The sequence below is a fragment of the Narcine bancroftii genome, chromosome 5 (genome assembly GCF_036971445.1).
Source record: "Narcine bancroftii isolate sNarBan1 chromosome 5, sNarBan1.hap1, whole genome shotgun sequence".
NCBI lineage: Eukaryota > Metazoa > Chordata > Chondrichthyes > Torpediniformes > Narcinidae > Narcine > Narcine bancroftii.
This window is the reverse complement of record NC_091473.1, coordinates 106,140,724-106,157,367: the sequence shown is the minus strand read 5'-3', so window position 1 is coordinate 106,157,367 and position 16,644 is coordinate 106,140,724. Positions and strand designations below refer to the sequence as shown.

The 16,644-nt window shown below is 38.4% G+C and overlaps 1 protein-coding gene across 3 annotated transcripts in view; it reads left to right on the top strand.

The window, feature by feature from the left end:
* faf1 (Fas (TNFRSF6) associated factor 1) overlaps positions 1 to 16,644 on the top strand; it is a 332,733-nt gene that overhangs the window by 172,798 nt on the left and 143,291 nt on the right. The gene's annotated exons all lie outside the window — the stretch shown is intronic.

Here is a 16,644-nt window from a genome sequence, read left to right as displayed (position 1 = left end):
TTCCACTGAAATAATTCAGCCACTCATTCTTCAGTTTTTTTTGAACATTTTAACATCAGTTGGAAGGTAAGTCGGTTCACTGAATCCGAGAGTTTAACTTAATTAAACTGTTAAAGATAGAGGATCTCATGTTTTAATTTAGAAATATTTATGATATTGGGAAATTACTACAAAGCTTTAATGCTTTATTTTAATGACATGTGAGGAATGTGAAGCTGTTTTGTCTCAAAAATATAAATATATTCGATTCACCATGTCATTATTAATAAAATAATTATTATTTGATTTGGATAACAAAGCATGTAATATTTCTGTCATAGATTTCTGGGATGGATATCATTCAAATAAAAACAATCAACTTGTATCTTTAATTATGATTCAAATTAATTCCTTTCTCTTTCCCTAGTTCACTCCATCAGTTCCCTCCATCTTCCCTCCCTCTTCCCTCCCCTTCACCACCCTCCATCTTGCCCTTCTTTCCCCTCCACCACCCCACCACCTTGCCATCTGCGCTACCCTCTCGCTCCTACCCTTTCTCCCCCCTCACTCTTGCCACAACCCCATGGACCCCTGCCCCCAGTTCCTGTCTGTGATCCCATCTCACTGCCTGCCCTCCCACCTCACCCTCTGCTTCATCCTCTGCCCCCCGCCTCACCCTCTGTCCCTACACCTTACACTCTGCTCTCCCCCTCACCCATGCCCTTGCTCTCATCTTGCCCTCTGCCCCCACTCATCTTCTGCTCTTTCTCCCTCACCCCTGCCTTTGCACCTCCCTCGCCCTTTCCTCTACTCCACCCCACCCCTTCGCCCACAATGTTGTATATGCCTAAAAAAAACTAAATCCTCCTTATCTCACCACCTTTTATTTTTCTTTCTTCCATGTCCCTATTGTTGCAGCCACCACCACCACCCTTGAAAATGCATTCCAGGCATCCACAACTGTGTGTAATAAAAGATTGGAAAAAGAAAAGAAAGGATACTTAATTGTGTGAAAGAACTTGGGTTCAAATCCATAGATGTCTCAATGTTGCCATGAAGGTTGATAGGATAGTTAAGAAGGCCTATGGTACATTGGGCTTCATTAGTTGGGGGATTGAGACCACATTTGTACAGATGCCCTCTGGTGCTTGCTACTCCCATCCTGGGGGAAAATGTACTGGCTGTCTACCTTAATTTATCCTTCTCAATATCTTGTAGACCTCTATTAAGTCACCTTTCATCCTTCTTTGCTTCAAAGAGAAAAGCCCTAGCTCTGCTAACCTTCCCTCACAAGACCTATTTTCTGATCCAGGCAACAACCTGGTAAATCTCCTCTGCACCCTCTCCATAGTTTCCACATCTTCCTGTAACTAGGGGGCAGAACTGAACACAATATTCCAAATGTGGTCTCAATCCCCGACTAATGAAGCCCAGCTTACCATAGCCTTCTTAACTATCCCATCAACCTGCATGGCAACTTTGAGAGATCTATGGATTTGAACTCAAGGTCCCTCTGTTCTTTCACACTATTATCTTTTATTTTTAAATTTTTAAAATGTTTAATAAACAATACATGAGGAAAATAGAATGTAGAATTGAATAGTAAAAAACAGAAACATCAATATATTGCAATACATAATACAATGTATAACATTATAACATATTGAACAATATTATCCCTTTCTCCTCAATTTAGAATATTCAAAAAAAAGAGAAAAAAAATTATTGTTAAAACCCCATCTAACTACCAAAATAAATTAAAAAAAAAAACAACAAAAAGAAAAAAATGCTGGGCAGCCTAAACTGAGAGTTCGCTACAACAGATCAATACAAGCTATTTATCTGGTCCTTGCCAATTAAAAAAAAACAGAAATCCTAAACAGTCTGGAAGGTGAAGTCAAAATACAGGTTAACTCATACAAAAAAATAGTTTATAAAAGGATGCCAAGTCTCTTCAAACTTAACAGAAGTATCAAATGTACAACTTCTAATTTTTTTATAAACATAAACATGACATAACTTGAGAGAACCATTGGATCAAAGTAGGTGAATTAGATCTTTCCATTTAAATAGAATGGCTCTTCTGGCCAACATTGTGGTAAAGGCTACAATCCAATGTGCAGAAGTGGGAACTCGACCCACTGCTGGAACTATAATTCCAAAAATAGCAGTCAGTGGATTAGGTTGCAATCTAATACCCAGTATAATTGAAAATATCTGTCCAATACTTCTCCAATACAGAGCAAGACCAAAAAATGTGCATTATTGTGACCACTTTCGATTTACATCTATTACACATTGGACTAACGTTAGAAAGGTATGGGCCAATTTATCTTTCAACATATAAACACTTTAAACTGAATCAATGTATGTGAGGCACATCTCTTCTTTGGCTTGGCTTCGCGGACGAAGATTTATGGAGGGGGTAAATGTCCACGTCAGCTGCAGGCTCGTTTGTGGCTGACAAGTCCGATGCGGGACAGGCAGACACGGTTGCAGCGGTTGCAGGGGAAAATTGGTTGGTTGGGGTTGGGTGTTGGGTTTTTCCTCCTTTGCCTTTTGTCAGTGAGGTGGGCTCTGCGGTCTTCTTCAAAGGAGGTTGCTGCCCGCCAAACTGTGAGGCGCCAAGATGCACGGTTTTAGGCGTTATCAGCCCACTGGCGGTAGTCAATGTGGCAGGCACCAAGAGATTTCTTTAGGCAGTCCTTGTACCTTTTCTTTGGTGCACCTCTGTCACGGTGGCCAGTGGAGAGCTCGCCATATAACACGATCGTGAGGCACATAATGAAGAGGTATTAACCATTCCAAAAATCTTTTCTATAAGTTCCTCTGGAAGAAATGACTGAAGTTCCATTTTCCAAGCTTCACTAATTTTATCATTTGAGATCAATTGCAATTTTAACAAATTATTGTAAATAATACCTGTCAAACCCTTAAGGGAAGAATTCAAATGAAAAACCATATCAACCAAATCAGGTTGATACGCTATATGACAGTTAGGTAATATCTTATTCAAAAAACTTCTAATTTGGAAATATCTAAAAAAATTGTGACTTGGGTATATTTGTTAGATATTGTATCAAAAGACATTAAATATCCATCTATAAATAGATTAGAAAAATGGATATTTCCTTTGCTTTTCTAAAAAGAAAAGGCTTGATTCATTATAGTCGATAAGAAAAAAATAGTTAAGATAAATAGTACTAGATAAACTAAATTTTTTAAAAACAAAAAATTTGCAAAATTGAAACCAAATCCGTAATGTGTGTTTTAAGTATTGGTTAAAGGTACGTCTACTTATCTTAGAAATTGTAAAAGGAAAAGCTGCTCTCAATAAGAAAGCTAATTAATACCTCTGTTCAAATTTCAATTCCAAATCTGTCCAATGAGCGTGTTCTGGTTGTCAGAATAATATACCCAGAAAAGAATATATCGAATATTAACTGCCCGATAATAAAATCTAAGATTAGGTAAAGCCATATAACCATCTTTCTTTAATTTCTGTAAATGAAATTTACTCAACCTAGCATTCTTATTATTCCACATATAAGAGGTTAACCATGTACTCTGCATATCCTCACACTTGTCTGGATTGAACTCCATCTGCCACTTTCCCACCCAAATCTGCATCCTGTCTATATCCTGTTGTAACCTAACACAACCTTCATCTACTACAAATACAGTGATTGCTCCCTCCCTATTTCTGACATCCACCGATACCAACTCAGTAAACTTTCCTTCCTTCTACAGGGTCCTCCCTTTCTGCAGCTGCAATACTATACCTAACCAATATTGTTACTGCTCCCCTCTGACCTCCCATCCTATCCCTTTTAAAACTTCTAAACCTCTGTACCTACATCAGTTGATCCTGTCTTTACATCAGCCAAGTCTCTGAAACAGTAACAATATTGTAATTCTACATAGTGATACATGCTCTAAGTCTGTGGTTCTCAAACCTTTTCTTTACTCTCACATACTATAAGTAATCCCTATGTCATTGGTTCTCTGTGATTAGTAAGGGATTACCTAAGGTTGTATGTGAGTGGGAAGGGAAGGTTGAGAACTACTGCTCTGAACCCAATTGTTACTGAAATATTTTGCTTGAGAAAAATTGTCATTGCCATTTGGAGCTATGAAGCCATGCACATAACGAGTCAATTAGGTCTGATTAAAACAATGGTTTTCAAACCTTTTTTTTCCACTCACATACAATAGGAATCAAGTCTTCTTTCTTTTTCTTTGGCTTGGCGTCGCGGACGAAGATTTATGGAAGGGTAATGTCCACGTCAGCTGCAGGCTCATTTGTGGCTGACAAGTCCGATGCGGGACAGGCAGACACGGTTGCAGGGGAAAATTTTGGTTGGAGTAATCACTTACTAATCACAGTGCACCTATGGCATAGGGATTACTTAAAAGTGGTATGTGAGTGGAAAGAAAAAGTTTGAAAACCACTGTTCTAAGTTAATCTCCTTTACTCCTAATACTCCAACTGATGACATTTATGCTTCCTCTCCTGCCTGTCCTTCCTCATAAATCCACAATAATTTGCATAATCTTTTCCACCTTCTGCTCAATTCTCTGCCCTCACATTCTGGTTCCCACACCCCAGCCAAACTAGTTTAAAATCTCCCCAACAGTTCTACCAAACCTGCTCGCCAGGATATTAGTCCCTCTCCAGTTTAGGTGCAGCCCGTTCTTTTTGTATAGGTCAGACCTTCCCCAGAAGAGATCCCAAAGATCCACAAATCTGAATGCCTGCCCCTCACCAACTCTTCAGCCATGCATTCAACTGCATAACTTCCTATTCCTATTGTCACTGGCATATGACATAGGTAACAATCCTGCGATTACCACACTTGAGGACCTGCTTTTCAGCTTTATTAACCTCTTCAGGACCTCAACCCCACTCCAATCTATGTCTTTGATGCCAATGTAAACCACAATATCTGGCTGCTCACCCTCCTGTTTGAGAATGTTGTGGATTCAATCTGAGACATCCCTGACACTGGCACCTGGAAGTCACAATCTTGTTCACAGAACTTCCTGTCTGTTCGCATAACTATCAAATCCCCAATCACTATAGCTCTCCTCTTCTTTCCCCTTCCCTTCTTAGCCAAAGGGCCAGAGTCTGAACCAGTGACCTGTTCACTATGATTTGTCCCGGGTAGATTATCTCCCACAATAGTATCCAAAACAGTATACTTATTGCTGAGGGGAACAACCACAGGGGTGCTCTGCACTCACTGTCTATTCCTTCCTATTCCCCTTCCCTCTCTTAACAGTCACCCAGATACCTGCCTCTTGCTTTTTGGGTGTGACTGTCTCCTTATAGCTTCTGTCCATCACCCCATCTGCCATCTGAATGATCCAGAATTCTTCCATTTTCCTAATTCGGTCTGTAAAGAGCTGCAGCTGGATGCACATCTTGCAGGAGTAGTCATCAGGGACAATTGTGTTCTCCCAGATTTCCCACATTCTGCAAGCAGAGGATTCCACTGCTCTAGATGCCATTTCCATTATCTACTTTTTGTTACTAGCAAAGATCTTACCTAATTTTTCCTGCTTTCCTCAGCCTCTGCTCACCAAAGCCTCTAAATCCCCACTCTTACCCTTGGCCACACATGCACACACCTCTTCTCTTGAACTTCCCTTTTTATTGGTTACAGGTTTTTGTTCAAGAGAGAGATTTAAATGAGGGCCTACTTCTCCCTCTGCTTTTAAACCACTCCTCTTCTCATTCACAATCCTATTCTCACAGTCCCCACCAAGATTTAAATGAGCACCTATCTCTCCCTCTGCTTTTAAACCACTTTAAGCCACTCCTCTTCTCATTCACAGTCATGCTCTCACAGCTCCCCCAAGATTTTAAATTACTTCTTTGTTGGTTTCACCCACAAATATGCTAATTATGCCACCTATATTATCATTGAAATTGTTAATATTGATGGAAAATAATTGTGGACTCACCACAGATCCTTGCAGCACACCACCAGTCATAGGCTTCCAATCTGAAAAACTACCTCTACTACCACCCTCTAATTCCTATTATCAAGCCAATTTATTATCCAATTTGCAAACTGACCTGTATCCCATGTGACCTGACTTTCCAGTCCAGCCTACCATGCAAGACCTTGTCAAAGGTCTTGGCAAAGTCCATGCAGACAAGGTCAACCACCCAGCTCTTGTCAATCTTATTCTTCAACTCTTTTTTAAAAAAATGCTCTATCAAATTCATGAGACACAATTTCTCATGTTGACCACCCCAAATCAGTTCTTGCCTTTCTGTCTCTCAGAATCTCTCCTGTAATTTTCCCACCACTGATGTTAGGCTCACCAACCTGAAATTACCTATCTTATTCTTGAACCCCTCTTAAAGGCACTCCAGGTACCTCACATGTGGCGAACCATGGTACAAATATGTCTCCCATGGCTCCTGCAATTTCTTCCCAAAGTTTCTACAATGTTGGAATACACTGGGTCAGACCATGAGGCTTTATCCACCTTTATGAGCATTAAGGTGGCCAAAATCATTTCTTTTGTAATGTGTGGATATATTTCAATACATCACTGTTCTCTTCTCTGAATTTCCATTGCTTCTGAGACCTTCTCCTCCATCTGGGAGGCAACATACCATCCTGGAGACTTGTTCATGGCTACAAAATCTCTTGTCTGTCCCCCATCTCCTGTCCTTAAAACTCTTTTCACTGCAGCTCCCCTTGTCTCCTCATTCCTCTGCTGAGAGACAGACCCAGTTATTGTGCCATAGACCTGGATGGCTGCTTCTCTCCTCTGAAAGCCACCTCCCCCCCACCCCCAAACAACTGTATCCAAAATGATATCCTTGTTAGTGAGGATAATGGACATGTAGGAATCTTATACTATCTGCTTTACCTGCTCTTTCTTAGTGTTTACCCTGCTGCCTGCACCTTGGGTAAAACTAAACCTTCTATTATGCTCTCTATATATAGGAGCTGCAGCTGAATATACTTCCCACAGTGGAGATACTCAGTTTTCATGATATCCTACATCTTGCAAGAGCATTCAACTGCATTGATTATCATCTTAAAATCATCAAGCGTACTGATGAAAGTGAAAGATGTTGCCTTGTCACTGCTCAGCCACCTTGCCAAATTCTCTCTCGTCAAAGCCTCACAGCCACTCACAATGGGCCCCTAAAATCACTCCTGTGTAACAGCTTGGCTCCTTTTGTTTGTTCTTCATTCTTACAGCTAATGTCTCAAAATTAAAAAAAAAACTTCATCATAAGAATATTGTTTTATATAAATTTCTAATGATGAGTATAATTTACCCTTAGCATTAAAATAATAATAATTCTGAATAGAAAAGGATCATTTGGTTATTATTTAACAATAAATCAAGTACCATTTTATATAATATTGAATTTTTCATGAACTGATTAACATTATATAAAGTGGTGGTTAATTTATTTTTAAATAGAAATGATATGATCCTTTTCTATTCCAAATTATTATTAATTCAATGCTAAGGTTAAATTGTACTTGTCAGTAGAACTCCAGTCAACATTTGCAATGCTAAATTATTCTTGCTATCAAAATACAGAAAACATGCCCTTTGTTTAAGTGTAAAATGAGAATCTAGAATGATTGTATGTTTTTACTTTGTCACAGTTGAACTTTTTCAAATGAAAACATTTACAGACCAGGGAAGTCTATAAGTGATTCCCTAGTGATGATACCCTAGAACAGAATTATTGACAACTAGTACAGTATCCCATCCCTCATTAAAGTGGAAGCTGCAGCCGTCAGTGTATTTTTATTACCTAAAGGAATTCAAAAAATAATATATTAAATGAGTGTTGACTTAGATTAAGTTAACTGATGTTGCCAGATGAGCCAGGTCCATCAGGTTCAGAAAAGAATCAAGAATTTCCAGGAATCCAATTACAGCAAGCCTATCCAGATTCCTTGTTTATTGAGCTTGAGGTTAACAAGAAATGTAGAGAAAATGGTTCCCATGGCACCGTGAGTCTTTCTCACATCCAGCAAGTAAATTTAAATGAGCCGAAGCAAATTCAGGTTTTGAGTATTTGATTTTATAGACTGCATACAATTTTTCAAGAGTCTTAGAATTTCTACAAAATTCTGTCATCTCAAGCTTTCATAAATATGGGTATTCCTGGGTCACTGTAAAGACTCTGTAAAGACTTTGTTTTAAATTGTTCAACTTTGAAATTAATTTGCATGTTTAGGTCTATCCATGAAAGCCCAAGCTTAGGTGGCATAGAATGGCACTTAGATATCACATTGCAGAAGGTTGACAGACATCATGGATTGTCCTGAGGAGTCTTTCCATAATTGCTGACATTTATCCAGTGTTTCACAGTATTTGCTAATGTATTAATGCAGTCAGTCTTTGAGAGGCTGCTCATACCTTTTTGCCCTGGCTTTTATGGATTCCTAAATTCATAGACCACTGAAACTTATTCCCTTCTGGTTGCCTTAGTTACAGAGCTCAGAGATAAGCCTAGGTAGAGCCCTTTTGTGATTGCTTTCAGGTGACATTCAGTGATAGCTTTAGTAGAGTGTCCTTTTATAGTTCTTGTAATTCACAAAATGATAACAGCTTTCATTCCTAAGATCCAAGGGCTCTAGACCATTCCCAGGTGGGATTTGTATTTGATTTGCTACTTCATGCCAGTGAGGCTGTTAGGTTCTTGTGGATGATGAGATTATATATATGGCATAGAAACCTGAAGATGTCAAGAAAATAATGCACTATTGTTGCAGGAAAAAGTTTTGGCCTCTGTTTTTGAGAGTTGATGGAAAAAATACCAAATCATTTCAATGAGTAATGCTCATAATTTCCAGTTATTTGCATACATTTCATTTTGGTAAAATGATTTTTGGTGTAGAGAAAATGACTTGCGAACTAAAATCTCCGGACGTTTTTGCCATCTGTTAAGGAAAGATTGTTGCATTCAAAATGAGAAAATGATGAAATACAAAATGATACTTATTCTTAAAATCATGAAATGACTCTGACCCTTTAAAATAATTTTCTTATTCTTGGTTCAATCTCTTGGCAATTGCACATTTTTTCAGTGTGTACACTCAATTATAAGAAAACATCGGAATATCTGATATAATGTTTCTTCTCTGAAATAACCAGTAGCCATTGGTCCAAATTCCCGGATTTCACTCAAGATACTTGTCTTACACTGGCACCATTTATGATGGTGTATTCATCTGACTGATTAAATCTAGCAGAGTGAGTTTGGGAACCAAGTAAGAAAACTTGGTTTGTTTCATGCTTCTTTAACACATGATGATGAGTCGTAAAATCATATTTCAGGGTCCCACCGGAATAGTGTTTATACTGAACAATATTGCTTACATGTCAAAAGTAAACCAGTGTGAAAGGAAAATCGAGAGAGCTAATTAGGACTATAATACAATGTAAGAAACTAATGGAGCAATCAGGAAGAAATGACTACATATCGCCAATGATAGGTAATACTGCATGAGATGGTTGTATGGAGAGTGACAATCAAACTCCAAGGTATAAATAAAATAAGGCAGTATTTCAGCAAGGCCGAAGGAGCTAGAGTTTGGTTTGAGGCTGTAACTACCTGTTTTTATCAACTACAGTTCAGCCCCATGGCATATATCTGCTGAAGTGTCTTTGCAGCAGTTGGAATCTTGTGCCTCATGCTTTAGTTCTCTTGATCATGTATTGATTGTTTTCTGTGAGAATTTAAAGGACATTAATTATGAAAATTTGATATACCAGGGGTTCCTTATTGTGGTACATTGCTGTGACTCTATTTCAATGGAGAAAAAAATCCCTCTTTACTGAGACATACTTTTCAAAATGAAGCAGAGAAAATTCTGGATGCATATGGCAAAGAGAAAAAGAACACCTTCAGTTTGAGGCTTGTAACTATTTAATTGGATGCCAGCTCAGGACTTCTTATTGCAGGCTGAGCAGCAGATTTGCACTGCAGTTATGTCTCAGCCTCAGAACATCTGTGTGACACTGTTGGTGTTGTCGTAAAATCTATCAGAGCAGCTTAGACTTCATCAGGTTTTTGTCTGCTGTGTGTATATCAGGTTAGATCTAGCACCATATATAACCATGTTGGACTGTTCCAGTGAAATCTGGGGGGAACAAAAACTGAACACAGTGGTAAATAGACCACAATCTGATTTGATTGGCATGTATTTAATTGTTTTTAAATATACTTTTGTATTTTTGTTTTTCTAAAAAAAAATACTGCTTGAATATTTTTGAATTTCTTAAACTTCAATCTCAATGACTGTTTTGACAGTCAATGAATCTGAGGATGGGCCTGACCATTTGGCGGTCATTAAGGACATAAATCAATCTCTTGACCTCTTCACCAAGGAGACCACCTTTTTTTTGGAAAATTTTATTTGTAGTTTTACAGACTGAAACTTTACAAACTTCACAGAATCACTGCTCCCCTTTTACAGATTAGTTTATATCAAATCCTTATTTTCCCCCTTCCCTTCCTCCCACCTTAACATTAACAAAGAGAGACCTATATCAATTACTAAAGATAACAATGTAAATACACTAAAAAAAGGGTGGTGGGGGGGGGGGGTGGGGTGCTGGCCAAGCTCTGAATTATTTGCTCACTCTTGACATTCCTGGACTTGTGTGAGGCTATTGTGTGGACTATTGTCCACTATTTCCTTTTGAGAGAGGCATTGGGAAGGTTAGTCACACTTGCACGTCAATGTATCGCAAGGATGGCTGCCACACCTTAATGACTGTTTCGTGTCTCCCTCTCAAGTTATATGTAACTTTCTCCAGGGGAACACAGCTCTGCATTTCCATGTTCCAATGCGTTGTGTTTAGCTGAGAGTCAGATTTCCAGGTAGACACTATGCATCTCCTGGCCACCTCCAAGGCAACTTTTACAAATTGAATTTGGTGTTTGGACAACCTCAGATTCACACCCATAATATCCCCCAACAGGAACAATGCTGGATCCTGTGGTATAATCCTACCCTAATTTTTTTCCAGAATGTCACCCAATTCTATCTAAAAGGATCTTACCTTGGCACATAGCCCGATTGAATGCATCTCCCATGCTTCCCTGCACTCTCCCATTGCTCCCAATGCTGACGTTGCCTTCAGCCCTTCTCTCCCCTTACATGCCAGGCTCACTTTGCAGCACAGGTGTCACCTCCTCTTGAACCCATAAGTGTGCATGGTAAGGTGCTTTTGGGGTTTTGGGCAGGTGATCCAGGCGGCCCATCTGCCGGCTGGGTGGACATTTTTTTTTCTCTGCCTCTGGATATGTTGGGTAGGCACCGCCATCTTCCACGCCACAAGGCCACCATTCTTGATCCTCGCGGGGCACTGAAGTCAGGATTTCTTTTAAGGTGATCCTTTTGTCCTTCTTCCCCATTGTTGTAATGTTTCGCTATTTCTTCCTGTACTTTTTTTTTATTTCTGAAGTCTTTTTTGGCTGTTTATTTCCTCATATTCAGTGTTTTTCACTCCTCTTCCCTCCTCAGCATCACGCAACTCCAAGGATGCCACCCTCTGATAAAGGGCTATGCTTGGGCCCATGCTAGAAAAAAGAACATTGGTGACTGGCAAGCTCTGATTACTTGTCAGTCATTGAAACATCTAATCTAATATTTCCATGCAATAGCATTTTGTCTGAACTTGGAAAAGTTTCTGTAACTGATTTTGATCAATTAATGGCTAAGAAAGAGGGATCCAAGAATGAGAAAAATAAAGGCATGCCTTATTTGGGTTGAAATAATCAAACATGATATTGAACCAATAAAAACAAAGCATTCATAGCAGAATAATTACCAGCAGCGACTTGTGAAAACCTAGTCCTTATGAACAGAAAATTCCAAACTCGTGTTGAGATGGAAGGCTAAAACCACAACGTTTTCTTTCTTGGAATTCATGTTTTTCCAAGTTTCCTCTTGACAATCAGGCCATGTAGATTACAGCAGGGCACAGTATGTACTGCAGAACCGTAGTTCCATCCTTGTTCTCTGAAAAACTTAGAAGATGCAGTGTGGAAACAGGCACTTTGGCCCACTGTCTGCTCCAGCCATCAACCACCAATTTATACTAATCCTACAATAATCCCATTTTTTTTATCAGAACCCCTACATACTTATGAACTCTCCCCAGATTCTATCACTTCACTACAATTTGCAACTATTTGCAGTGGCCAATTAACCAACAAACCCATACATCTTTGGCTTCTGGTGCTGAAAAGCTGGATATATCACTTTTCCACATGTTTATACCATATATAGGTGTGTAATAGTCTAATTTTGTGGAACAATTTTTAGGGTAAAATTTGGGGGTCAACTTATGACTGCAGTAAGTACCTGCATTGCTTGGGGCGTCAGCAGCTCGGGTGAGCAGGCAGCCGACTGGGACCCTGTGGTAAGTATGAGTTCAGGGCATTGAGAGTTCAGATAGAAGGCTGGCCAGGGCAATGGAAGCTCAGATGGGAGGGCAGCCAAGGTGTTAGGAGCTTGGATGGGAGGGAGGCCAAAGTGTCAGGACCTCGGATGGGAGGGCAGCCGGGGCATCTGGAGCTCGGATAGGTGGGTCGCTGGGGCCTAGGCGTCCGTCTGTGGTCAGGGTGTCAGGAACTCTGTTGGATGGGTGGTCAGGGCCTGAGAGAGAGTCCGTAGTCAGGCCATCGGGAGCTCCGGTGGGTGGAAGGCCAAGGCCTAGGAAAGAGACTGCGGTTGGGGCATTGGGAGCTTTGATGGGCAGCCCAAGCAAAAAATAGGGGTGTCGACTTTTACATGTGATATATGGAAAATTTCAGATTTTTGGACTAAAATTAGGGGAGGGGATTGACCTTTACACAGTATTGACTATTACATGCATTTATACAGTAGATGCTGGGAAAAATATAACAGAAGATATTACAAATCTACTAGGTATAACATACCCAATTTTCTGTTCTTGGTGACATTTTCAGAAATGAGGCTTTTTTTCAGCGTATAGTTATACGGTTATCAAAACGGTTTTTCCTAAGTGGTGTTCATCAGCAGTTTCAGTGATATTAATCCAAACAAGAATGTCATTGTGGGTGCAATTGAACCTTGTCTTGACTTAATATTCAAATAAAAATACACTGCTCAAGAGGTTTTCTGAGATGCATAGCTGGTTTTTTTTAAAAAAATTTGCATATATAATTCCATTTGAATGTAGCCATTGGCTGCACTGTTTTCTGTAATAGTTTGCACGTAGAAAACTTCTAAATAGCAATGCAATTTTTTTAGTTGTTTTTGAAAAATTAATATTGGACAGAACACTGGGGATGGCTCCCCTTATCTTTTTAATATTTTTATCAAGAGATCTTTTATATTTACTGAAAAGAGTGGATGTGCAATCAAAAAGTAGCTTGTGAAACAGAATAGTGATATTACACTGGATTGTCCATTCAAGTCTCTGAAGTGGCACTTGGCTTCATAAAGTTTGAGCTAGAGACAAGAATGTTTAATCGCTGCAAACATTCCAAGAATGTATATCCCACCCCCTAAAAAATATATATATATAATTTTAAATGTGTATTATATATATATATATATATATAAAAACTTGATTATGATTAGAATTAAACTTGAACTAAATTTTCTGAACAAAATATTCCAAAATTGTACTTTTAAAGCTTGATCTAGGAATTCTTGCATTTTAAGAGCTATAAGTGATCTTTTTAGTCCATTATGTGTCAAAGTTTCATCTCATTGTTTAGATAGGAATGTGGGAGCCTAAAATTCACATTATTTAAGTACAGTTTTGCCTATTGGGTACAGCTTACAGCTGGTGTGGTATTTACACAAGGTTATCAAAGTTAATTGCTCTGGACCAGCATGTCTGTTTTTGACATGCCATTTGTACAAGAATATGACAATTTAACTTCCCATTTAATTGTGGGCAAGCTTTTAAAAATTGCTTTTACCATAGTATTTTATCCCTGCTGCGAATGTTGCATCATTCCAGTTTAGCCAGGTTTCTGTTTTATAGTATTTTTTGTGTCTCTTATCTTTTAACTAAATAAATAGGAGCATTTTCACAGGAAGTAATTTCCTTCATTCCAGAAAACACATAAGGAAATTCATTATGATAAATTATATCACAAAAGAATTATAAAAAATTAGCTTAGGGTTCCTTTTATAAATGAAAAAAATGTCTTTTAAATAGACCACTGCAGTTTATGTTTATTTGATAATCATAATTAATCTGTTTTGGTGACTTTAAGAATGCATGTTTTTTTGTCCAATTCTGTTGGAATACTTTCCTGTGAAGTGTCTTGAAATGTTTTGCAATGTTAAATATCCAAAATAAATGCAATTTATTCCAAAATGAATCTTGCACAGTAACTCCGACATTTGGACCATAAATATCTGTTGACAATATTTTAAAAAGATATGTTCAATTTATCTCTTTAAAAACATTCCATGCATTTATACCTTTTCCAATGTGTCTCTTGTGTAAATCCAGATTATGAGTGTAATTTCACAAGATTCTGCAGAGACAGAGTTTATTTTACTGAATTAGCATTGCCGCCATAATTAACTATCTTGTTTATTAACCTGGAAACTTAATATGTTTGTCTTGGCTTGGCCACATAGGACTTACTTTGCCTTGTGGGTTTCATAAAGGCAATTAAAGTAAAACAAGCTATTCTGTTTTAACTTTATTAGTGGCTGTCTCCAAGATAAATCACTTTGGACCCTGAAATCTGGAAACACAGAAATAAACAATTCCCTGATCAATTACTGAACCAGCATTCTCACTGCATCATAATATCCACTAAAATATTCTATGTAAGCAATTTTAAAATAATTTTTGCATGTATTGTATTTGTAAGTTGGTGACCGTCAACATTATAACCATGTGATAGAATAATGTATTGACAGTGTGGTGTCTTTATTTTAATTAATCCCTTAGTATCCTAGCACTTGTTTAAATATAATGATAACTGTCTACCTGTTAATTAATGCAACAAATAGAAATTGAATAGCTAAACATGTATATTACATCTTGACTCAATGGAACTCTAAAGAAATTATTTTGTTCCACATGTAACCAAGAGAAGCAGCAGTGGAGGAAGGGAGGCATTATGTGAAAATATGATAGTTAATTCCTTAAGAACGGAATTTCTCTGAGATATATATCAGAGAGGATAATTGTGGCTACTTATACTTGCTCAGTTGCCAGTTATTTATTTTAATTTTTGTGTGGTTTATATCTTCAGGCTAACTTGTGATGTTTCATGCACCTATTAATTCTAAAGTTTCTTTTTGCTAAGTTATAGAATTCTAATAGAGCCAAAAAAAAAGTCAACAGCTGAGGACTAGTTAGAAATTGGCCTTATTTTTTTGTCAGTTTGGAGTAGAAGTGAATGTGAGCAAGACTGCATGGTTTACTGTGAGATGGAGTCAAGGGTCTCCATGGCAAGGAAGGAGTCACAGTCAAAGTGCTTTTCCTTGGATAAGTTCACCTCTATTCTTGGTTTTCAATGCTGTGTGGCTTTGGGTGAGTTTAATAGTGTTGAAGAATCAGTGGATGTTGTCATTATCAACAAACAACTGGATATCTGAACTTCAGGTTGAGTATTTCTCCTGGTCCTCTGCCTCTGTAGATCTGTTTCTTGTTCATTGAACTAAGGTGGAACTTCCAATTCAGGAACATCTTGCTGTAAATTAACTCATCCAAGTAGAATTGATGTTTTTAGGTAGAGAATCCAAGAAACTGTTCACAGAAATAAATTACATTAGACTTCAGGACAGTTCAAATTCTGTGGACAATGCCTGCTCCTGATGCTTGAAGGTCATCAGGTTGCCTTTGAGATGAACTATGCTTGTGGTGTCAGCTTCATTTTCCAAACATGGGAAATGAGGGCATACCAGCGAGCCTCAAGGTGACTAATTGTGACATTGGATAATGGAGACAAATACAACAGAGGGATTGTCTTTCTGAGTGCCAATGGAAACATGATTGTCACCTCCTCAAATTTACTGGCAAAATGGAGACATCTGTCAATTCCAAGGCAAAAAACAAGGAGCAGCACCGTCCTTTTTTTTCCACTTCTCAAAGCCTCTGACTCGTTCAGCAACGATGATTATCGACTGTCCTTTTCAGCTTTGGATGTCTGCAGAAACACTTTTCCTCTCGTGTATGCAATGCTCTTAATTAGTGTACCCACATTGTTCAATTTGTCTACACACAGACCCCATCAAACACTTCATGCCCATCCATGGTGGTGTCCTTGAATCTATGTTAGTTTCAGCTGTCATTTCCAAACCCACATAACTGATGTGGAAGCAACCTGCCTTGACATAGATCCTGCCAAAGATGATAATGATTGAGCCAGTTGGTGCTTTGAGTGCTCAAATTAACTGCAGGGTTGCTCAGACCCTGATTAGTAAATACAATCTAAATAACAGGAATGAGTACTAGAGAACATTCAGTAGGAGTGCTTGTAAATAACTGAACATTGGTTAAAGAATATCAATTTGTAATAAATACAGTATCATCCTCCAAGCTGAAATGTTACGCAGAAAATTTCAGCTCCAGCATGCAAAACATTTTTGCTGAGGTCTGCTGAGTCAGATTTTATTTGATTCAACATTTGTATTTGTATATTGAAGGTGTTCT